Consider the following 25,057-nt stretch of genomic DNA (forward strand, 5'->3'; position numbering starts at 1 on the left):
ACTACATCTTTACCCATTCATCTGTCGATTGACACTTAGGTTGCTTCCATGTCTTGGTTATTGTAAATAGTGCTACTATGAACATTGGGGTGCATGTATCTTTTTGAGTTAGAGTTTTCTCCAGGTATATGTCCAGGAGTGGGATTGCTGTATCATATGGTAGTTCTATTTTTAGTTTTTAAGGAACCTCCATACTGTTCTCCGTAGTGGCTGTATCAATTTACATTCCCACCAACAGTGTTCCCTTTTGGTGGGTTCCCCTTTCTCCGCACCTCTCCAGTATATATTATTTGTAGACTTTTTTTTTATCATCTGCATTTTAACTTATATGAATCTCTCCCAGTTTAAACATTTTTTTCACCTAAATACTATCTACCCCTCCAGCTACCACTATATCTCTTCTTCCCTATTACAGCCAAACTTTTGATGGAAATTTTACCTACTTCCTCAGTGACTCATCCCTTAGCTCTCTGTAATCTGGATTTGATGTCCAGTTTTTCAGTTCACGTAGTTTTTCTGAGGTCATTACCGACCCCTATGTTGGGGATCTAGGGAGTACTTTCTAGTCTTCATACTGTCTGATCTCTCTGAAGCGTCTGACTGTGGACTAGGCCTCTCTTTGTCACATCCCTACAGATCATTTGTCTTCAAATCTTCATACAGTGCTTCATATATGTTTATTAAATGAGTAGATAGTTACTAAATGGCAACTACATGCCAGGTGCTATTCTTAGAACCACGCATTTTGCCGTATTTCAGTACTTTGATCTTTAATAACAGGGTGAGTATGTATTGGGGTACTCATGCAAGTTCAAAAAGCAATATCAGCTGGATAATATAATAAAGCCAGAACTCACTGGGCGATTGGGGTTGACATGTATACACTGATGTGTATAAGATTGATGACTAATAAGAACCTGCTATATAAAAAAATAAATAAAATAAAATTCAAAAAAAAAAAGCCAAAACTTTTATGGTTGATTTTGCTCACAGAAGCTGAAAATTTATTTATGGGCAAATGAGAAGCTTTCATGGCCCTTGTTACGAGAACAACACAGAGTCTACTTTATCACCAAATGGAAGGTTCCTAATTTCACACCCTTTACACTTCTTTCCAGATTTTTAGTTTGAATATTCATAAGTCCACTAAGATGAATTATGTTGGAATAAGAACTGTCACTGTGAGATCCAGGATTACCAGAAGAAGAGCATTTAGACCAGAAAACAACTTCAGAGTTTTGGACATCATGCTTTCCCACTATTTGGGAGAAAATAGGAGATTTGAGGAAATTACCTATTTATAAAGAACCACACATTTGTCAACTCCTTGTATTGTAAATTTGAAGAGCAGTTCATAAAACCTGCACCACACTGAGAATTGAAAAATGTTAGATAATGGATCTTAGATTGTCTCTAGTTCATTTTTATCAACTTGGAAATGAGAAAATTGAAGCATGGATTTATGAAGCTATTTGTCCACAGCCAGATAGAATGCAGGTGATAGAGCTGGTCCTCAATGTTCAGCATTACTCTGTGAAAGGAGACTGAACCCCCAGACTCAATGTCTACCCTCAGTGCTTCCAAGGCACGTATCACACTGAATTATAATCACTCATTTGCTTTCTAGTCTCCTCTGTTAATCGGTGGCCTCTGAAAGTAGACCTGTGTCTGATTTATATCTGTAACCCAGCCATCTAGCACAATAAAGCAATCATTATTGAGCATATGTGCATGGCATAATAGATACTATGTTGGACACTTAGTGTACAGGGATGTAAAAAATGATTTAAGTGTTAAAATAGACCCTCCCACCCACAATATCTCATTTAATTAATTGATTCCACATATATTTTTGAACACTTATCATAGGGCAGGCATTAGGTTAGGAGCTGGGTGTTCAATGGTGAAAAAGCCAGAAATAGCTTATACCCACAGGGAACTTAATATGTGGTGAGGGAGAGATATTAAATAAGCACTCTAATAAAAAGATAATTCCAACGAATAATACCTTCCAAGAAAAAGAACATAAATTTATGAGAGAGTGGGTATCAGAGTGAGGGCATACGAGGTACACTGGGGATTCAGGACAGGCCTCTCTCTGAGGAGAGGACACTTTAGCTGAGACCTGAGGGATCAGTTGTCATGAGAGGAACATTCCAGGAGGCTGCAACAATATGTGCGGTGGCCCTGAAACAGAAAGGAACATGGTGTGATGGAGCCGTCTGGCTAAAGGTCATTGAGCAAAAAGGAGAGAGGTGCAAGGCCAAGTGGGAAAGGTGGGCAGGGGCCAGATCATGATGGTAATAATAAGGGATTTGGATTTTATTCAGACCGTAATCCACTTTTTAAAAATAGCCCTCTTAGTTTAGAATAGCTTTAGATTTTGAGAATTTCTGGGGCGATAGTACAGTTTCCATATATATCACATCCAGTTTCCCTATTATTAACATCTTACATTTGTATAGTACATTCATCACAGTTAACCAATATGGATACTTTATTATTAACTAAAGTCTGTATTTTATTCAGATTTACTCAGTTTTCCTCTAATGCTCTTTTTCAGTTTCGTTATCCCATTCAGGATACCACATTAGGATTAGTCATCATCTGCTTAGGCTCCTCTTGGTTGTGACAATTTCTCAGACCTGTGTCTGATTTACATTTCTATCCCAAGTATCTAGCACAGGATGCTAGGACTCAAAAGGTTTGTTGAGTATAGGAACACAGGCACTAATCTCTCTCTCTCTCTCACCCTATCTCTATCTTTAGCTCTACCTATGTCTCCACCCTACATGTATATACAACATTAAAATTTTCCTGCCTATCTGTTCTTCATTAAAATGGGGCACTGTTGATGGTGGTCCTGGACACAGATCTGTAACCACTGCTCTGGTGAGCTTATTTCTCTGGCTGCCAAGGGCTGCCTTTAGGATGCCCTCTTTGGAAACTTCCACTTTCATAGACAGATACATAAATGAAGGTTTTTGAATTTTAGAAGAGCTCTATTAATTTCTGCCTTAGTACCAGGAGTACTTTGGGTTCCATGACAAACATATCATTTTCATCCCCTTGCTTCTTGCTTTGGCTGGTATCCTTGTTCCTTCATGACTACCATTTCCTGTTCACACCCTGTCTTCCCCCTGTTAGCAGGAACTGAGGAATGGTGGGACCAGGGCTTCCTTTGACTTTGAACTATGATTAGTGGCTGCTTTTCAAGATGTCTGGTTCTAGAAATTGAAGAGCTTTCTGCTTTCTTCCTGTTACGAAGGAGGTAGTGGCCCTAGAACAACCTTGTACCTTCCTCCTGCCTGACTTGCCCTAGCTTCTGGGCATGCTGGCCTGAGAGGACAGTGCAAGACAGATCACTTCTTTCTTTTGGTTCTCAAGTCCTGCTTTACTTCCCACACCAACGGATTTAGGCTACCTGAGTGGCAAACAAATTTCGCTCTAAAGTAGTCAATGCTGTTTGCCAACATATTTTTTACCCACTTAAAATTTGATTACAAATGTAGCGCCCCTTTGTCTCTGTCACCTCCAACTTTCTTGAAAGGCTTTTCTTCATACTACAAAGAATAAGTGATTGTAAGCTTTGTGAGGGCAGGACAGGGCAGGGACTTTTCTTATCCACGTATCTGTTGAATTGCTAGTAGGAATTGTAGCCTGGGATTTGGTTTCTTAAAGCAAAATGGAAACAGAAAGTAGAAGGAAATATGCATTTTATACCAGCAGGCACATTGACAGCAACACAAAGTGACAACTGATAATTCTAATTTTAACTATGTCTTCTGACACAAATTAACAGAGTAAACACAAGTACTCGTAGGGACATTTAGTCGAGGGGTGATCCTATCACATACTTTAAAGACTTCAGGGCAGATAACAGCATATCAATATTCCTAATAAAAATCCTCAGTTGGTAGGAAAAAGCTAAATCATGCTAATTCTTTGGAAGATTTATATCTCAGATATCTTCATGAGAAGATATTACACACATATATGCTGAATTTTCACAGGACTCAAAAATTTGGGGGGGCCAACGAGGTCACAGGAATAGAAACTGAAATTTCACAGGCTTATACATACACCTTATATAGTACCATTGCCCTCCTAAGTGTTTGTAGAAGTCCCTGGGGAGTACATTACTTGTTTCCGGAAAGAATTCTGTGCCTACTGGGTGCAGTGTTTGCTCTGCCTATCACTGCAGTTTTTCTGGCCACTGTGTTGCCATGCTGGGCCCCCTGGTCTCTACAGGTCCCCAGTGCCTCCTGGACACTATAAACTCCACTGGGCAAAGTGTGATATCAGTTTCTATCAAGGATTCTACCAATATACTTGAGCCTTCCAGATGTGAAGGCTGCTCTATGATGTGTGGTGAAAGAGGCACATCTTCCCCAGTGTTACGGCAATGCACCCGGGTCCCAAGGTTGTATAGAATTTTAGTATAAAGGTTCTTTCAGAATTTGCATACAGCACCCCTGAATCCAGTGAGGACTGGGCCAGAATATAAGTCCTAGAGATAGTTTCCACGTTATGGTCAGATCAAATCTTCCCCCTAATGACTCAGGATTTACTTATTGCCTCAATGTCAGGAAGCCTTTTTCCTTCGCTTAGGATTAATCTCAGAAAGTTCCTCGTTCTTCATGGAGGTACTTGTCTGAAAGGCTGCCCCATGATCTTAGTGATATGCTCAGATACATATGAATTCATTCCTTTCTCCCTTCTTTCTTTCCTTTTTTTCTTTGTCCTTCCTTCCCTCCTTCATTTCCCTCAACAAATATTTTATGGAAACGTACCAGTTGCCGGGTACTATCTAAATGGTAGAACCATAGCAATGAACAGAATATACAATGTCTGGTCTTTCAGGGAGTCTTGTGGGAGAAACATAACAAAAAGTAACCAAATATATGGGGGTACTATTTAGATGGGATGATCATAAAGGCTTGGGTCGGGCGCCATTGCAGCAGAAATATGAATAAGGAAAGGAGATGGAACAACGGATATATGAGGGAAGATGATTCTATGTCAGAGGGAACAGTCAGTTCAAGGGCCCTTGGGGACAGCAAGAAGGCTAGATTGATTGGAACAGAGTGGGTGAAATGGAGAAAGAGATTAGAGAAGGGAACTGAGGGTTACCCAGGATGACAGCTCAAGCAGGGCCTTGCACACCTTGGTAGGACTTTAAATAAATAAATACAGATAAAAAACCTTTGTGAAGTCTTGAGCAGAGGATTCGGATGATCTCACCTAAAAGTGTCACTCTTGGGGCTGTATGGAGATTGGATTGTAAGAGGGCAGATTGGAAGGAAAGAGACAGGTGCACTCCTACAAATCCAGGTGAGTGGCGATGGTAGTTTGATTTGGTTAACAGAGTGGACTCGTGTGAGAAGTGGTCCATTTTTGGATATGATTTAAAAGTACGGTAATCAAATACTGAATTATTTAAGGAATATGAAGGAAAGCTGTGATTTCAAGGGTGATTTCACTGGTTTTGGTCATAGAGGCCTATGGGTTATAATTGCCGTTTATAGAAATAGGGGATATTGGAGACTACAGGTTGGAGCGGGTGGTATACAAGCTATGGGCTTGGACATTTTAAGTTTGCAACATTAGTATTAGATATTCAAGTAGAGATGCGGTATTAATTTGCTAGGGCTGCTGTAACACAATATCCCAAACTGGGTGGGTTAAAGAACAGAAATTTATTTTCTCACAGTTGAAGAGGCTAGATGTCCGTAACATCAAGGTCAGTTGGTTCCTTCTAATGAATGTGAGGGAAGGATCTGTTCCAGGCCTTTCTCCTTGGCTTGTAGGTGGCTGTCTTCTCCCCATGTCTCTTTACATCATTTTCCCTCAACGCACATCTGCCTTCAAACTTCCTCTTCTTATAAGGACACCAATAACACTGGATTAGGACCCTCCGTACTAACGTCATTTTAACTTGATTACTTCTATAAAGACCCTATCTCCAAATAAGGTCACATTCTGAGGTAAGGGGGGTTAAGGACTTTAAAACATGGATTTGGGGGTGGACACATGCAGCCTGTAATAGATGCCAAGCCCAGGGAAGAGGTGGGAGATGAGGTGTGTATTTGCTGTTATCTGCACGTAAATGATATTTAAAGCCACGAGGCTGCCTGAGATCACTATCGTGAGTGGAGATAGAGATGTTTTCAGATACGCTAACTGTCAGAGGTGGGTGATTCTTACTCAGACTCATTCCGGGTCTCCAGTTACATGTATCTTCCTAAATTATAATTCTGTCTAAATTATGAGTTTGTGACTTTCTGTGACATGCAGGGTTCAATCCAATGGGCCCTGCTTTCAGAGAAGAAGGGCACCTTGTGGGCTGGTTAAGATCAAAGCAGAAACTTTGTAGACAGGGTGAAGGTTCTGATGGACTCTGATGCCAGTGGCTGTTGTTTCCTTTAAAAGGTTCACTTCTGGGAAGTTTTAACATTGTCCTGGAAGAACTTAAAGCAAATATTTAAGTGTATTAGGGAACTTTGCCTTGACCGAATGATAGCTTTGATAAAAATGGAAATAGGAGACCTGTTTCAGGTGTGTAACTCCCACAATGTCCTGAGCATGAACTAAAAAACATAGCCATTTTCTTTTAGTCTTTTGTTACTTAGTGGCATGTAACAGATCACTTTGCTTATTTTGAGCTTTCAGAGTGACTACAAATCACGGTTTGGCAGTGTTTCTGTAAAGGTGGTCTCTGTTCATCTGGTTGTCGGACGTTTGCTGGGCACCCTCAGCACGTCATGACTCTGGGTAGGGTGACCACCAGTCTGGCCTAAGGGGGAGAATGTAATGATGTTGCTTCCTGGGATCGTTCTCCACACAGACAGCAAATTATCGTAGGAAAAGCAGGGAATAGAGGCATGAATTCTTTCCTCAGCTCGGACTCCAATCTAGTGCATGTCCATAGACTAGTCATTTATTCCTAGACTTTACCCAATAGATGAGGGGGCGAGAACTTGATGACTTTTGAGATTTTTCCTAGATCTAATGTCTTATGACTTGAAAATAAATAATCTTTAATTTTTAAAAGTTATCACTGTTTCCAAGGGGTGTAGACAGACACGCTCGGCCTAGATTTGTAACTTGATGTTGGCTCTGGCCTGACATTCTGGGTTGGAAGACTAAGAGTGTTTGTGTTAACAAAATAACAAGAATGTTTCAAAAACGAATCCCCAACACCCAACCTTGCCTCCAGTGTAACTTTTTGCTTTTGCTCTTGCACACCCACCTTTTTATCTGTGACTCACATTCCATTAAAATGTGTTTAGTGATCGTTGTGAGTGTTAGACTTCAAAGTGTTCAACTTTCCTGAGAAATATATTTTAAAATATTATATTTTGATCTCATTTACAGACTGTTACTTAGGGCTGCTTTTCTCTTATTTGGGTCCCACGGAGGGGACTCCTTGTCACTTTCTTCTCTCAGATCAACACTTTGAAGTGTGATTGTGTGTATAAGAGGCTGCCCTTGGAGAACACTTGTCCACCTTGTAACTCTGAGGCCCAGAAATCGCACCTTCAGCTAAGGGTGCACCTTCAGTAGCTGCTTAGAATCTAAAATTCTCCTTGGGCTTTGGCTACCCACCCACAATACTGGGGACGTTTTCTGTCAGGTGTTGTTCTGAATTATCAACAAAGGAGACATAGGATTGTGTCTGTTCAGTGGCACAGATACTACCCAACTGATGTCAAACACATAAGTTTCCTCTTACTCCAAGTACTGAATTCCCTTTTCTTCACCTGGAGTCTTCATTTGCAGACTCTCTTCTCATGAAGCTCTAACTTGTCATTTGCTCTTGAGTTAATTAAATTTAAAATCTTAAAAGGCTAGAGCTGGAAGTGAACTTGAAGATAATTAGACTCATGAGAAAACATGGCTAGTGGTAAAGCCAGCTGTTCGAGGCCACACTGAGACGGGCAGTGCCGGAACTAGAACAGATTTGGGGCGCTGATGGAGCCTTTTAGGCGTGAGGATGAGGTGCAGCTTTGGCTGTATCCACACATCCTACAGGGCCTCCCAGGGAGTCCAAAAATTTTTTTTTCTCCCCTAAATGAGATTCTTTATTTTTAATGAAACACAAAGTTCCATTTAAAAATCCAGGTTTTTGATACATATTTATAAAGCTTGAGGACTAGCTACTCCTTTAATGGCTCTGGCACGTTATGACTTTGGGGACGAAAGGTGTTTTGGTAGAAGTAGAGGGGTTTTGTGCTCCTTTATTGCTTTGGAGGATTAAGGACTGAGCAGCTTCTGTAGATTATGCAAGTTAGGTTATTTTCTAAAGGTAAGTAAAATCTACTCAGAAACGGTAGGGGTATAGATCTGCCTCATCCTCAAGACTCTGTGCCCATAGATCTTTCTCTATAGGTGCCCAACTAACAAGGTAGAATTAAGATCTATTTCAAGGGGACAAATCATAATGGAGACCAACTTAAGCAGAGTTCCTTCTTTTAGAATTCTGCTCAGAAGTCCATAAGAACCCTCCTCCTTTCTCTTCTACAGTTCTAGATCATCAGCCTCCACATTTTTCTGTGGTTCCCTCTATTAAAACACTTATTATGTACTGTAAATGTCTATTTATTTGCCTCCCCACCCTGGCTTTTTGAAGTCAGGGGCTAAGTCTCCTTTTTCTGCCCATACAGTATTTAGCACAATTTAGTACATGGTTAATAATTATTTCAATAAGTGAATAAATGAGCAAATGTATAGCTTTACATAGAAAATATTATCCTGGGTCTTTTGAGAAGCAAGTGTCAAGATAGGATTAAAGGTGGAAGTGCTTTATTACAGAAAACACCTGTGAGAGGAAGTAAAGAGGGAGCTGGGAAAGGTTGGAGGCACATCGGACTGTTGGAAATCTGACCTGGAGTGAAGGAGAGTGAAGAAATGGGGGGGGAGGTTAAAGCATCCTAGTCTGCTGAGCAGCCTAAGGAAAGTGGGGAAAGGACGTGGGAGAATCCTCAAGCCAATTTTGGTCCAAGAAGTACTGAGTCTCCCTGAGATGGACCTGTCTCAGTATCCCTGCAGAGCCTTCGTGCAAAGTCAGGCAAAGACTTCAGAGCGTAGTAGTTGGGGACCTCAGTCATTTCTAGTCCCTTTAACTGGAGGTCTGTGAGGGACATGGTAATAGCTGAGGCACCTATGGAGGATTTTTGCCTTGTTTCTGAAAGCTGCTTGGGTGGACAGAAGTTTTACGGGCTGGAGAGCTACACAGAGGCAAGGAAATTATTGAGATCCCTGGGCACTGATTCTGCTTTCTCTTCGCTAGCTGAGGATGTGGCCTTACTGGTGCTATTTGGAAGTATAAATGTAAATGTGGAACAGCATTGAATGCTAGTGTGAGCTACTCAGGAACGGTGATGTTTACCTGTGTATAAAAGGGCAGGAAGTGGCATGCTTGTCTTGGGGCAGGGATGCAGCAAAAATTTGGCTTCTTTCTCAGTCCTAGGTGCACCTCACCTGCCACTAGAGGCAGTTGGCCCGTTGTAGACACTGGGTCAGGGAAAGGCTGCAGACAAACAGGCATCTGCTCTGTATAGCACTGCGGTGACCTTGCTTTGATTAGTCCGGAATTCCTGGCTAAGTAAATTGAGTAAAGCACAGGTGTGTTAGGAGGGCTCTTTCATCCATCCGTCCTTCCCACCTGCACGGCTGCCCTTCCTTTGGTATAGTCTCTACTTTTTTATGTTCATAGCATTCTGCTCACTCTTTCTAGTTCTTGTTTTCTTATCTTGGCTGACTTCCACGTATTTGATGTTCAGGTCTAGTTTTATAGTTTACGCACATGAGCTTCGTGCCGGGCACATAAAAGATGCCCCCAAATGATAAAAACCACCTGACCATTTGTGAACTCATTCTGTTTTCATAACTCACACCTCTACATTCTATGTTTCACTTCAAATATCCACACATTCTAGGCGTAACTGTAACATTTTCCTTTCCAAGTGGTCCAGTGGATACTGTGAGCTCCCTTTATGATTTCAGGTCTTTGCTTCAGCCAAGTGCATTGAGCATCCTAGCCTGTGAGCGACAGAGGAGGAGCAATCAAGACATGCTTGCTGGAGAAGCAGCATTGGAACTGGCCTCCTGTGGAAGCGTGAGGCCTGACGTCTGGTGGTGAGGAACATAAAGGCTTCCAGGAGAGCTCTCAGTTCAGTGATGCTGGGAGGGCAGAGTGAGAAGAACTCTCATGCCAAGCCGCAGAGTTTCATCACCATTTGGGATGCCCTTGATCCCAGGTCTGCTGACCCATAACATTAAAGCCTTTTCTCTTATGATAGCTGCTTGCACAGGTAACTTCTGTATTGTTTACTTGCCATTATGTTTGAGGTCCTGCACAAAATGGCGGATTTTTGATGCTTGCCTTCTGGGGAAGTGCCTCGGTTATTGTTAGATTCACTCAGACAAAACAGACATCTATTCGTGGGCAAGTGTAGAGTCAAAGTACCCCAAGTAGTTCTTTTCCTAAATAATGCAATCTTTGTGCAGTAGGAAGGATTAGCAATATATTAATTTTGAATACAACACAGGAAATAACATTTGAAAAAGGAACAAAGATGAAGTAAATGTTCATCACAAGTTAAGCTCACCTGTCTTCTATTTAACCCATTTTCCACGGATTACCTGGCTCTCTGTCTTACCAGGACTTCCTTTCTCATATGCATTAAGTTTCCTGAATCAGAAGCTGGGCTGATCATTGAGGCTTTAAGAACCTGGTGTTATAAGAATTCATGTGATTCATTCTTGGTGAGGCTTTGCATTCCGGTTTAAGGTGAATTACCTCTGGTTTAAGGTGAATTCAGAGAGATTCAGAATTCAGCTTTCTGGGGAACTATCTCTTCTAGAGACGGTATAGTGCCATGGTTAAGGTCAAGGACTGACCTACTCATTGAGTTCAAGTCTGGGCCCTGCAACTTACTAAACTAAGTGTTTGGGGCCAAATCTCTGGGCTTGATTTTCTTATCCTTAGGCCAGGAACATTTATAATATGTTTATCATGAAGTTGGCATGAGAATTAAATAGATAAATATGCATGAAGTACTCATCACAGTCTTTGGCACATTGCAAACACTTAATGAACACCAGCCGCATCATCTTTACTTAGACCTGACTTCCTCTGCAGGGCAAGGAGAAACCTTTTTCAAGTTTCTGCCGTTCCCAGAGGGATGCTTGCCAAGTGGGTGGAGGGGCTGCCACTCCCCTCCGCATGGTGAGGACTGACCACCCCAGCCAAGTTCCTAGGGAGAAGTAAGGTCGTCATTATTCTTCTCATTTTAGACATGAGGAAACTAAAGGTCAAAGGGATTTTGTGGCCAATCATTTGTGCCTAATGTATCATACTCCACTTCACCAAGTCTTAGTAGTGGTTAGTACAGTATAATTGGATCTACCTGATTTAGTGAATTCTTGTCCCCGGTAATCTGCCCTGCAGCTAGCCCACTGTAACATGAATTTCTTAAGCGGTGCTCATTCACATTGCAGCTTGGGTGATTCCTTCTCCTGGTAAGTATGGAGGGAGAGCTCTTCTCATTCCTGTCACTGTTTTTCTTTCATCAGGGTTCTCTGTCCTTTATCACCAAAAGCTTCAACTCTATCCTGTAATCTGTTTGATCTCTCTCCTAATGTATCATTAGCATTTAATCTATATTTCTTTGAGATCAAATTCATGATTTAGCCATTTTTACACCTTCTAAAGCTTTAAAACGTACTTTTTAAAAAGCTAATAAATGTATATAGCTTATTTAATCAAATAAAAAAATGCTTAGAAACATATCATTCATGAAAACATGCATGAGTTGTCATATTAAGGTCAAAATAAGTGATAGATATTTAAGGTTAAACGTAGACATTTAAATTTTTATTTTGTAAGTTTTAAGTATACATTCAGAAAAGTATGTGGTGTGTATAAACAGTCACTACCTATGTGCATTATTGGCTGGAGAGAGGCATTAAATTCTTGCCTTAGGAAACCTATTGTGTGTGTGTGTGTGTGTGTGTTTGTCTGTGACTCGGTATATATGAGGATGGATGGGTATTATGTTTGTCACATGGCTGAGAAGTGGTAGAACTTTGATTTTAATGCAGGTCTGGCTAACTGAATTCTACGTTCTTTCAAGCATCGAAATTCCTTCTCTTCTTCAGTCCCTTCCTAGATTTGCTTGTGACGTTAAAAGCTGGCTTGTAACAGAAAATTTCTTTTCAGGGCCAGCTTCTTGGAACAAGCTATATTTAACTGGTTTATTGCCTCAGTGTGGCATTCAGCAGTTCACTTAAAGTATATGAAGGCAAGTAATAATAACCAAAAGCAACTCCTTGTGAACATTCGCAATTTCCTGGGAATCCTGAATTCTGGCTTTTCCTCTACTCAATGAGAAACATTTATTGCCCCTATAAACCTTGCCATCTACTGAGTGTTTGTGCTGTCAGAGAATCTCTGCAGACCAAAAAAGCTCTCTAGAATGGTTTTGTTTCATTCAACCTAAATGTATTATGCTGGACGTCATAGGAGGTTCAAAATTAATTACTTAAGCCATTTCCCTTCTCTCAAGAAGCTTACTTGTTTAGTTAGGGAAACCAGGTGCATACCTGTTATATTCAACATGTTATGTGACAGGCACTCTTCTAACCAGTACAGGTAAGAGTGCCTCTAATTTCAGAAGGATCTAATAGCTGATATTCTTACCATCTCAGTTTTATAGACTAGGAATCTGAGGTACAGAGATATTAAGTAACTTGCCCAAGGTCACATGGCTAGTAGAATAATAGAAGTAGAATTTAAACCTGAGAAGATTGGTATCAGAGCCCACACTCTTATTAACCCTATGCATTTCTCTGCTGCCTCTCCTTAAGCAAGGCCACCCTGCATTCCAAAGTGAGTGCATAATAGTTACTATCTAATCAATGATGTTGAATATCTTATTTAGATGAGTTCAGAAGGTGGAGAGCTAAAATAGTAATCCTTTCTACCTGCAGAGATTGATATGCCATGAAGGATTTCTACTTGTTATCTCTTAATTAATCTTTCTCAAAGGAGAGCTATTCAAGTGAGAACTCCACAAGTACACTTGAAACATCCCACCTGGCTTTCTTAGAAAATATGAAGTGATTCAGTGGTCTGTCATTTGAAGAACGAGGAGTCCAGGCAACTTTAGCTGAGCTTGGAGCACATTCAATTGCCCACGTATGTGGCTTCACTGCGCCTTGAATTCCTTCTTGGTAAAATGGACACATTACCAGGATATAGAGAAAGTAATTGAATCGATAAATGAAGAAACATTTATATTTTCTAATGGAAAATCTCAGAGATATATAAAGTATCTTACCAATACCCAAACTTTCAGTAGTTGGCCCTCTTTGAATCTGGTGTATTAATAGCTGTAAAAGCCTATTCAATTTCTGTGCTCAGTTTGTGAATTTTACAAATTCTATTTCCATATTATATCTACTATCCTGACCCATCCTTCCCTCCCCATTGATATTTTGTTATGTTAAAGAACTGAAGTACAGCTGTGCTATTTTCTCTTTATTCTTAACAGAAGTTTCTTCCAAGCCAACTTAAACGTGTAGATCAAAATTTATTTTCTGAGTCCCCACGTGTATCAAATATATCATTCTTCATATAAAAGTTTTCAGTGAATTTAGATACAAACTCTATGGCACATAGACCTTGTGTTTTATGGTCTTCTACACGGAGACTCTCCTTCAGCACTCCGTCTAGACCCATTTAAAAAATGTAACTTTCTCCAGAAGATTTTTATCTTCCCCCCAAATAAGCATGATCTTTCCCTCCTTTAAGCAGGCATGCCACATTTATGCCAAACTACTCTAATCCAAGGGGGATTAAGAAGTTGTCTCAATTTTCTTTTCTGAACTCTTTATGTTGACTTCTGTTTCTGGGACTGTTTTAAGGTTTAAGATATTTGCCAGTATTTTTGCATCAAACAAGAATTTATGTATGAAACACAAATTCCTCATTTACTGTTTTAACCCAACAGAAAAAAGGCACACCTATAAAACTAATAAGGCTCCCTGGGACTTGAAGGACAGGAAAGAAATTGCAAGGAGGCTTGGAGTGATAAAAAATAGTGAGGACTTTAAGCCTAGAACTTGAAGGATAAAGTCCCAGTATTACTACTGGGTGACTGTGAGTATCTCCCCTGACCAAAGGATACCTGCTTTACCTGCAGATGGTGTGAACGTTGCACAGCAACATGTTTGTGAATGAGTAACAGCAACAGAACTGTGCATTATTAATATAATAATGGACTCCTAAAGTCTATTAAGTAAACTCAGTGCTTTCTTTATGGAGCAAAACTTTGTCATATTTAAAAAAATCAATCATTTGAAGCCTGTATTATTTCACTGAGTTCGCTCAAGAAAAGAACTTTAAAATAGCCTTCTTAGCTTCATTGCATGGCAGCAGTCCAGTTCCTTGGTCCATTTCTGGATTAAGCCGTAGATCACGTGGAAGTATTTTCTAAAAACTAGCTTGGGGGCTGCAATAAACTGCATCTCATGGTGCAGGCGTATAAATGTGATTTTTTTTTCTGTGCTGATCTAAATTCCTTTTGTCTTCCCAATTCTGTGGCAGAGTTAAGAATTAGAGCACAAAGGAATGCTTGAAATGCAGTTATTACTTGGGAAATAGAGTTGAACCAGACAAAGATTCTAGAAGCAGGTAAATAAAAATATAATCAATATATCATCTTGTAAAAGTTTTGTTATGTTATGGAATCTGAGTTTTTACATTTTTTAGTTGGGGATAATAATAAAAATACCCACTTCATAGCATGGTTGTGAGGGATAAACAAGATATGATATAAAAATTAGAATGGAGCCTGGATCATAGAATATATTTATATGTTTTAACTGCAATATTAAATAAATATGGTAACTTTATATGGTAGTATACCATGCAGCATTTAAATAATGCTGTAGAATAATGACATAAAAAGCTGTCAGTGAGAAAACAGGTTATGACATTAACCCAAAATTCATCATTTGTGCTGTGTGACTGGGTCTGTATTAACTCTGTATTGGAAATATTCCTGAATTTTGCCCACAGCTTCAAGTGTATGGATATATAGATATATAGATAGCTATCTATATATCTATATAGATATGTTTAATTTTTCAAGGAGCACAAACTTTGCACCCACAAACAAGAGAAGGGGGAACTTGAAGACATATTCTAAACTTATTTGACGCCAGATCAGCTACCCACAGCAAGAGATCCACTGACAAGTGTTTATACTTGGTACTATTTCCTGCGATGGACAGGATTGTGGTTGAGATGGAAGGTTGTCTACCAAATACTTGTTCCCCTTCCTTGGCATTGTAGAGTTACTATGGGAGGTGTCTACCAATTTTGGGAATACAGCTCTGCAAATCTACTCCAACCTCCATGTGCAGACAAGTGACCAATTAATGTGAGCAAAATAATATGTCACTTCCAGACCTGACCCATAAACGCTTGTATTCCTTCATGATTTTTTTTTTCTCTTCTGGCTGCCTACAAGGGATGCGGTGACCTTGGAAACCACATGTTCATGATAGCAGAGCTTCTGACAGCCTAGGTCTTTGAGTGACTGTGTGGAGAGGAGCCATTCCACTGACCTTTACACTAGTCTAGGACCAGACAAGGGTCTCTTGTGCTTGAGCCGATATTTACTTTAGGGTTTAGTTGTTATAGCAGTCTGCCTACCGTAACTAATACACTGGAATTTGATAGCTTACCTTTTTGATATTTTCCAAGCTCTGAACACAATGTGGTATTTTATTTCCTGCTATGATAGAAAGAAAAACAATAATAATCCAACCTCACACTGAGTATGACTGAGACAATTTTCTAGCTATATTTGGTTACCTATGACTTTTACTGGCTGCCCCTCAGAGGTTACTCAAGCAATTCTCTGGACTTGTTTTCATTTTATAAAAATTTCTGATCAAAGTTCTTAAATATATATTTAAAGTGGTTTCATGATGGATACAAATATAAATCTTTTCTAAGTAATTTTCCATCTCTCTCATTAAAAGAATTATGTCAGGTTGTAGAAAAGAATAGAACATAATCAAAATGATAAAGTAAAAAAATGACCTTGAATACAAAGTGTATGTCTTTCATCAACCTTCTCCATTAGCTTTAGTGAGATATTTAATTTTACAAGGAACGGTTCTGTGCACTAAAGTAGAATGCATCATCTAAGTTTCCTAAGAAATTCTTTCAGCGTTTTTCTTTTGTTTGTTTTAGTTCTTGGCAGGCAGCCAAGACTTGAATAAAAATAGATTTTGAACAATATTAAGGGGGAAATTTAGGAATGTGCTATGTTCCTACATTTTAAATTTCAGGGTTTTTTTTAATAAAATAAGGAAATGAGAATATCTCACCTTTTTCACTGAAAAGAAATTGGCACTGTGATCCTTTGAAGAGGAGACATGAATCATTTATGGGGTCATTGGAGATACTGGGTTATTTGCCAAGCTAGTTCCTGGGCTTAATAATATCCTATTCTAACTTTAACTATTATAACAGTTCAGTTATTTGACATCTTCCAAATTTATTTATCTTCCCAAAGAATGTTTATTTCCCCTCTTTCCCTGCTGAAATAAATGTGTCGTCATGTTTGGTTGATTTTGCCACATGACTCCTCCTCTTAAAACCTGATGACTTCTCTTCAATCCTTTCTCTTCTTGACCATCGGAAGCATTCAACACTTTTTTTTGTTCTTTTCTTTCCTTGAATTTTCTGATTTTTTTAAGATCTTGTTCTTTCATCTAGATCCCAGGCATTCAAGAGCCCTTTTATATTCTAGAACTTAAAATAAACCAAGTGAGTGAGTGTGAACCCTGGGGACAAGTCAAGAAAGGAAATTTCTTTCAGTCCCTCTATTGCTGACTAAAAATCAGAAACTAAGCATTATTGAATTATTAGTTTCTCATGAAAGAATCCATTTATACGGGGACATCTTAGTACATTTTAATATTGATTTTGTGTATTTTGGAATTTATTTAAAATTCCATTTATACTACACATGTCTGCTATAGGAGTGAGAACCTCTCCTGTTTTCCTGCCAAGGGATGCAAAGGCTCATCTCTCAGGCAAAAATTCCTTTCTCAAAGACGTACTGCTTATGGAATCCCTACTCTGTTGCAGATACTGGGCTCAGTGTTGCAGTCAGTGATGGGTAAATGAATGTGAGGAGACAGAGGTAGTGATATTAATGAAGTTTGTTCTGAGTTTTCAGAAAGCATACCGCCTATTAAGAATAGAACGATTATTCCGATAACCCAAACACAAAGCAGGATTTTGATAAGTGACGTAACAGAGTATCTAAGTGTTATTTCTAAAGGGAGAGAAAGTTCATGCACAATTGTGATAGGAGACGTTTTCGGAAAGTAGTAGCATCTGATAGTGGCCTAGTAGGATGCATGCAGTATCAGCAAAGCAGGATGATGACATTTGATTCTGAATTGGATGTATCAGGAAAAAATCCTGGGACATCTGTGATTATTCTGCTTGACCAAAACTGGAAGTAAACTGAAGGAGAGGGAGCAAATCAATTAGTAGGTCCTGGGGATTTCCACATAGCAACGTTTTCAAAATCCAGCTTAGGCATCATTACTTCTGGGGAGCCCTCCTTGATATTCTTTCCCCACCTTCAGTATCACATGTTACTCTGTGTCACTTCTGTTGATACATTTGCCACTCTATTTGAGCATTTATTTGCTGATATGTCTCTCAAGTAGATAGAGAGTTCATTGAGACAGAAGCAACATCTCACCTCTGTATTTTTGGAAGCAGGGTGAGTGCCTACTCTATAGGAAGGAGGAAGGCAGTAAATATTTGTGGAATTCAATTAAATTTAATCAACAGACCTTTTGTCTAAATTTAATCTTTTCCCAGGGTACTATCTAGTCAAATGTGCTTAAATGCCTGATGAAGTTATTGAAAAGCCCTGACAAAACTTTAAAATACATCTTTGGTTTTAGTGTGAACTTTTAACTGTAGGCTTGATGCATAAATAAATCAACTGTATTGAGTAAAAAAAACTGTTTAATAATGGGCTATAACTTTACCAAGGACATAAGTGGGTAGCTGGAAACCATTTCATAGCAGATAACCAGAAATATGGAATCTTCCCAAAGACTAAAAGTTGCAGAATGACTCACCTAGAAACTATATAAGTATTTCAGCTATTAAAATTTTTTATCTAAAGCAATTTCTATTTAGAGAGCAATGTATAGCAGAGAGACATTTGTGTGCCTGAGTGAAATGGATGCATAGATCCTCTAATTTAGATCGTATCATTTAAGTCAATGCAGCTCAGAGCAGAAAGCGTTGTATAAAAAAAAACTAAAGGTTATAAGAATCACTTTTAAAACCCCAGTTTCGTGCTTGATGACTCATAAAGCCTCTTAAAGTAAATTTTAGGATAAATTATTAACAAATTGAACTTTGCGGTTAGACCACGGTTTTCCTCTCCGTCTTGGCCTTTGCTAGCTGTCTGGTGCTGTACAAATTACTGAACCGCTCTGAATGTCAGTTAACACATCTGTAAAATAGTTGCAATATATATCCTGCAGGATTGTTTTTGGAATTAAATGAGATTCCATGTGTGAAATGCCTAGTTCCCTGGTCATCTGTTATCTATGCTCAGAAAATATGTCAGTTACTACAAAACATGCTTAGAAAGGGGGGATGATCCTGAACAGTTCTCAGGAGAGCCAACACTGACAAGAAGCAGGGGTATATTTTTATCCAACATTAAAGAAGAAAAACTGAGGATAATGACAGAGATATGTGGGATTACTTTAGTACTTGGTGGTGACAATCCAATGTATGTCACTGTACTGTTTTAATTTATTCCTTGAAGACATCTCAGTTCTTCTCCATGACTTGTGAAGGGGTTATTCTAACTCTGAATACCACATCCAGAGGCAGATGCTGTGACCAGTAAGCACAGCTTCTGAAGGCAACAGTTTCATTGGTGACAGCTCTGTACACTAACAGAGTGAGCAAATGGTTTTAGTTTTAGGTTGCAGGTTGACAAACTGTTCTGGTTTGGCCGATACTGAGGGGATTCCTGGGATACAGGATTTTCAAATATTAAAACCAGAAAAGTCCCTGGGCAGGGCAGGGTACAGGGGCAAACCTGATCATCTACTCGGGAATTTATAAAGCCCCCAGGTCTTGGAGGTAGTGGGGGTAGGGGATCGGCCTATGTGGAGGGGGAAATCTGGCTCTCTGAATAGCATTCTGTAAAGTGGGCTGCAAGGGCTGTTTACTGAGTTTCCCACTCTTTGGTAATCAGCATCTTTAAATGTGTGTGTATTTCCTTTGCTTGTAGATTTATTGCCATCTGCTCTATTATATATTTTACTTCTTTAAGTATTTTTAATGTTTGTTTCCCCAACTACCTTCATGAGGCAAGGTAGAGATTTTTACCCGTTTTGGGTGCCACACAGAGACTACAGAGATATATACACTGAAAAGAAAATTAGAATCATTTATCCAAAAAGCGCTACTTGCAACTCACGAACAAACGAGAACAATTACCATTGCTATCATTTTATATTTCTTTCTGGTCATTTTTCTATATGTATTTGTTTATCTTTATAAGTGTGTGTGTGTGTGAGGGTGTATGTTTTTTGTTGTGTGTTTTAATGTTATATACATTTAAAATCCCATAATTATTATCATTATTTTGGATACTCAATATTCATTTATATCTACCTAACTATTTATCTGTTTTATTTCTCTTTATTTCAATCTGAAGTTACATGTTAGGTTCTGAGATCATTTTCCTTCTGTTTGAACATTTCTCTTTAGTCGATTTATTTTAGTGCAGGTTTGTTGGAAGATTCTCTCTTGATCTAAAAACATGATAACTTCATCTTCATTTTTTAATGACATTTTTACTGAATATAGAATTTCATTTGGCATTTCTTTTTCTTCAGAATTTTAAATATATCTTTTCTTTCTTTTTTCCATCAAGAAGTCAGCAGTTTCATATTCTCCTTTGTAGGTAATGCATCCTTATTTCTCTAGCTAGTTTTAAATGTTTCTCTTTTCCTGTGTTTTTCACCAGTTTGTCTATTATGTGCTCTGGGTCAGTTTTCTTTGTATATATTCTTTTCTAAAATCTTCAGAGATACTTGAATCTGTGGGATAGTATATTTTAGAAAAAAATTTTCAGTCATTCTCTCTTCTTCTCCATTCTTTTTCTCCTATCCTTCTGGACTTCTAGTTTACAGTATTCATCTAACCTAATTTCAGATTTAGAAACTGTCAGTGGAAGCACTTCTGTTTTTTTCCTAATAGATTACAGTTCTCTAGTAAATCCTCCACAATCATATCTATTTTCTCCTATTTTAAAATCCTTATGAAGTATATCTTCATCACTTGTGTATCTGTTTTCTACTGTTCCCCCCCCACCATGGATTCCAGTTATATAGTTTTTTTCTTTTGGCATATCTGTTAATTTTTGATTGAATGACAAAGGTTGTATACTGAAAGTATTTAGAGGTTATTTTCCCTCTAGAATGGGCTCATTCTTTTTTTAGCTAGTAGACAGTGATAGATTATTACTTTCATTCAATCAGGGACTATCCCAATGTGAGCCCTAGAAAGGCTGGGCTTACTATTAATTCATTCCTGGCTTTTCAGAGTTTTAAACTGAGAGCCTGGAGTAGTCTATGTAAGGAGTTTGAGGGATTGGGGCTAATCACATTAAAAGATATGACCATGAGAGGTAGTAACACACAACAACCTTTATTCAATGGCATTTGGGCAGGGTGGCATGAAATGGGAAGCTCCTCACTTTATGAGACCCTCCAGAGACTTACAACATGGAGGCCACCAGCCAGAAAGGGAGGAGGTTAAGGGAACTCCTAAGTGACAGAAGAATCAGAGAGGAGGCTTAGCAGCAGGGTGGGGAGTATCAGGGTCAGGGAGCTCCAAAGGAGAGCAGTGATTTGGGGCCTTATGACTAGTAACTGTCCAGGGAGGTTTTGTGGGGTATGCAAAGCAGGCAGACTCTAAATGGCTAAAAATCTGCATGTTTCAGCTATTTTTAAAATAATTGGATCTGTAAAAATGTGAATTTGGAGCAGTCAGGCTTTTGAGCTAAGGGTCTCAGCCTGTAGTGAAGAAATAAACAACCTAGGGGCCAACACACAGAGGCCATCTTTGGCTCATTAATATAATAGTCTGCAAGTTCCTTTTCTGGTATATCTTGTACTTTCATTTTTGTCTTTCAAGAGCGCTGCATAAAGGTCACTGTTCAGAGTTTCTTCTCTCTTGGGAGTCATAGCTTCTCTAGCTACTCCTGCCTCAGCTGTCTTCAAGCAGATGATTTTTGTTTTTTATCTGGCTTTTAACATTGTTCTAGGAGGGAGAAGTTGTCTACTATCGACTGGTTCATCCCACCTAAAGCTGAGGGTCTTTTATTTAACTGGTGAGTTTGGTATGTGTATATTTATTGTGATTACTGGTATATTTACACATATTTGTAAAGCTTTTTTTTCTTCTTCCATTTTCTTCTACATTAATGGTGGCTGATGATAAGTCTGCTGTCTTTATTGTTTTTCTTTCGTGGGTAAACATTTCTTTTTGTTAGCTTTAAAATTTTTCTATTTATTCTTGAAACTCAACATTTCACTAAATATACACAGAAGTATATCTGTTTGATTTATAGTGTTTTGTACTGTGCCTTTTAAATCTGAAGACTTATCTCTGCCTTCAATTAGAACCATTATTTCTTCAAATTTCTTCGTATTACTTCTCTCCCATGTTCTCCACTCTTTTTCTGGAACTCATTTTTAAGTTTTGTTAGAAATTACACCTGCTCTTCATGTCCTTAACTTCTTTCTCACATTTTTTCCCTGTTTAACTTCCAGTATTTTGTTTTTGTTAACTTTTTCAGTTATGCCTTCCAAATTCATTATTACCTCCCTGAATTGTTCCATTCTCCTTATTTTTTAAATACATTTTCACTTGGCTTCTTTTAGTTTTATAATCTCTTTTGTTTTCTGTTTGAATATTTACATTTTTTATTACCTTGAACATTTCACATATACTTACTCTAAAGGTTTGCCATCTCTCTTTCCGCAATGTAATCCTTCCGTTTGTTAATTCCATAGACTGGCTTTCCTGGTGCTATGCTTTTTGAAACTAACACTGTAGATATTTCATGAAATGTCCCCATATGCTTTGGTCATTAGAAGCCTCCCTATTGAAAGACCTCACAGATGACTCTGCCAGTTCCATGGGATTATCCACTGTTAACCAACTTTTAGGCGAGGTTCTTGTCTCCAGAGTTTTGGAAATAATACTCAGTTAATATAAACTTGGGATAAAACTAGGTTTCTAATCTCTGGTGGTTGATTCTCTTTCCAATCACAGCCTGGACTAAATGACTTGCTTTTTTTTCTGTGATCCTGGGAAATGGACAAGTGTGTTCCAGTTCAGTTGATGTCCACTGCTGGATCCCTATGACATGTGGGATCTCTAGCCCCAATTCTAGCTTCCATGTAGAAGTTAAAGCTCTGATCCCTAATGTGTGTTTCAGATTCCAGTCCCCCATGAGCTCCATAACTTCAAGTAGGGGTCACTACTACATCTAAGTGTTCCTTCTTCATTCCTGGGACTTAGAAAATCCCTCCTCTTTAATTTGAGCAATAAAAATAAATTCTAGTTTTGGTGGTTTGCAATTGGAGGAGAAGCTCTTACGTCTATTTATGCTGCCATTTTGTCTATAAATTTCTTTTAAAGACCATTTTAACATTGCCATATATATGTGTGTGTGTGTATGTGTGTGTGAGAGAGAGAGTGTTAACTTATTTAATCCTCAGAACAACACTATGATGCCTGTAGTATTATTTTTCCTCCATTTTACAGATGAGGAGACTGCTGTGGAAAGTTAAATAATTTGCCCAAGGTAACATACAGTTAATACGACATGTTTGTGTAAAATATAGAAACATACACCCGTATTTATAAAATATCTCTCTTGACTGAAGAACACACAGGGAAATACATGCTTGGTCACTTCTGTGGAGGTAACTGGTAGCTGGGGAATAGTAGTGGGAGGGAGACTGTGAAACCTTGATACATGTGAGTAGAATACTTATTTTAAAATTAAATAAATGGAAAAGTTACCTGGGCCTGGGCCTGGTATTTATGTGAATGCAAAGAGGAATACTGAGGATTGTAGAGAGAGGAAGTATGTGGAGGCAAGTGATCTGGGGCCTATGTGAAGAACAGTGAGTACGTGTGGCTGGCCAGAATGTAGAGTACATGACATGGAATAATGAGGACATAATACGGATCGATTTATGCTTATTTTAGAACACCACTGCTCATTGTGTATACATAACAGATTTGTCATATGGACCCAATACTACTGTGATAACAGGTTTTCACAAACTCTGATTTATTCCGTTTCCCAATTTTATGTCCTCCTTCTACTCCCTTTCTCTGAACTTTATTTACATATTTCTTAAGAAACCATGTGCTACAATCAAATAAAATCATTCTGGTGAAAAATATTTCTGTTCTATTACTTGTGCCTTTAAAGACTAACAAGGTATTGTTCTTTTTCTTCCGAAATCTTGGTGGATTATTTATGTTTTCTTTTGAAAATTCTCACTTTTTTTTTAAACATGTTTACTGGAGTATAATTGCTTTACAATGATGTGTTAGTTTCTGCATTATAACAAATTGAATCAGCTATACATATACATATATCCCCATATCTCCTCCCTCTTGCATCTCCCTCCCACCCTCCCTATCCCACCCCTCTAGGTGGTCACAAAGCCCCAAGCTGATCTCCCTGTGCTATGTGGCTGCTTCCCACTAGCTATCTATTTTACATTTGGTAGTGTATATGTGTCCATGCCACTCTCTCATTTTGTCCCAGCTTACCCTTCCCCCTCCCCATGTCCCCAAGTCCATTCTCTACGTCTGCATCTTTATTCCTGCCCTGCCACTAGGTTCATCAGTACTCTTTTTTTAGATTCCATATATATGTGTTAGCATACAGTATTTGTTTTTCTCTTTCTGACTTGCTTCACTCTGTATGACAGACTCTAGCTCCATCCACCTCACTACAAATAGATCAATTATGTTTCTTTTTCTGGCTGAGTAATATTCCATTGTATAGATGTGCCACATCTTCTTTATCCATTCATCTGTTGATGGACACTTAGTTTGCTTCCATGTCCTGGCTATTGTAAATAGAGCTGCAATGAACATTGTGGTACATGACTCTTTTTGAATTATGGTTTTCTCAAGGTATATGCCCAGTAGTGGGATTGCTGGGTCATATGGTAGTTCTATTTTTAGTTTTTTGAGGAACCTCCATACTATTCTCCATAGTGGCTGTATCAATTTACATTCCTACCAACAGTGCAAGAGGGTTCCCTTTTTTCCCCACCCTCTCCCGCATTTATTGTTTGTAGATTTTTTGATGATGGCCATTCTGACTGCTGTGAGGTGATACCTCATTGTAGTTTTGACTGGCATTTCTCTAATGATTAGTGATGTTGAGCATCCTTTCATGTGTTTGTTGGCAATCTGTATATCTCTGGAGAAATGTCCATTTAGGTCTTCTGCCCATTTTTGGATTGGGTTGTTTGTTTTTTTGATATTGAGCTGCATGAGCTGCTTGTAAATTTTGGAGATTAATGCTTTGTCAATTGCTTCATTTGCAAATATTTTCTCCCATTCTGAGGACTGTCTTTTCGTCTTGTTTATGTTTTCCTTTTCTGTGCAAAAGCTTATAAGTTTCATTAGGTCCCATTTGTTTATTTTTGTTTTTATTTCCATTTCTCTAGGAGGTGGGTCAAAAAAGATCTTGCTGTGATTTATGTCATAGAGTGTTCTGCCCATGTTTTCCTCTAAGAGCTTTAGAGTGTCAGGCCTTACATTTAGGTCTTTAATCCATTTTGAGTTTATTTTTGTGTATGGTGTTAGGGAGTGTTCTAATTTCATTCTTTTACATGTAGCTGTCCAGTTTTCCCAACAGCACTTATT

At 38.7% G+C, this 25,057-nt stretch overlaps 2 long non-coding RNA genes across 2 annotated transcripts in view; both read left to right on the plus strand.

Moving 5' to 3' along the window:
• LOC113624035 (uncharacterized) overlaps positions 1-25,057 on the plus strand; it is a 218,353-nt gene that overhangs the window by 166,473 nt on the left and 26,823 nt on the right. The gene's annotated exons all lie outside the window — the stretch shown is intronic.
• On the plus strand, positions 144-24,468 carry LOC113624037 (uncharacterized). The gene is made up of 3 exons (XR_003434176.1): positions 144-174; positions 7,099-7,102; positions 24,368-24,468. It is a non-coding gene; the product is annotated as an uncharacterized LOC113624037 (long non-coding RNA).

The sequence above is a fragment of the Aethalodelphis obliquidens genome, unplaced genomic scaffold (genome assembly GCF_003676395.1).
Source record: "Aethalodelphis obliquidens isolate GAN/ISIS:26980383/991018 unplaced genomic scaffold, ASM367639v1 scaffold12, whole genome shotgun sequence".
NCBI classification, from domain to species: domain Eukaryota; kingdom Metazoa; phylum Chordata; class Mammalia; order Artiodactyla; family Delphinidae; genus Aethalodelphis; species Aethalodelphis obliquidens.